The sequence below is a fragment of the Sinocyclocheilus anshuiensis genome, unplaced genomic scaffold (genome assembly GCF_001515605.1).
Source record: "Sinocyclocheilus anshuiensis isolate Anshui unplaced genomic scaffold, SAMN03320099.WGS_v1.1 scaffold555, whole genome shotgun sequence".
Lineage (NCBI taxonomy): Eukaryota > Metazoa > Chordata > Actinopteri > Cypriniformes > Cyprinidae > Sinocyclocheilus > Sinocyclocheilus anshuiensis.
The window spans coordinates 254,394-254,655 of record NW_015552571.1 but is presented as its reverse complement, the minus strand read 5'-3'; the positions used below and the strand labels follow the sequence as shown (position 1 = coordinate 254,655).

General features: G+C 27.1%; 1 protein-coding gene across 1 annotated transcript in view; it reads right to left on the bottom strand.

Annotated features, from left to right (window-relative positions):
- The window catches only part of LOC107665078 (LIM/homeobox protein Lhx4-like), a 12,418-nt gene that overhangs the window by 4,502 nt on the left and 7,654 nt on the right, over positions 1-262 (bottom strand). The gene's annotated exons all lie outside the window — the stretch shown is intronic.

The window sequence follows — 262 nt, the reverse complement described above, 5'->3', positions numbered from 1 at the left end:
TGTGTGTGTGTGTGTGTTGTAATCAATGTTCTATCAATGTTCTAATTTATGAATTTGGTGACCAAAATATTCTTTTCATGCAAAATGACTTTAACTAATAAAACGTAACTAATCATTCTCTAGGAACATCATTTCACCGTTTTGTCATTTTTTTGTGGTTTAAGTTGATTTGTCTCTCTTTAAAACATTCCATCATATATGATAAAATTACAGAAATTGACATGATTTAAAAAATTGCTTACAAAATTTTAAAAGGCGGATT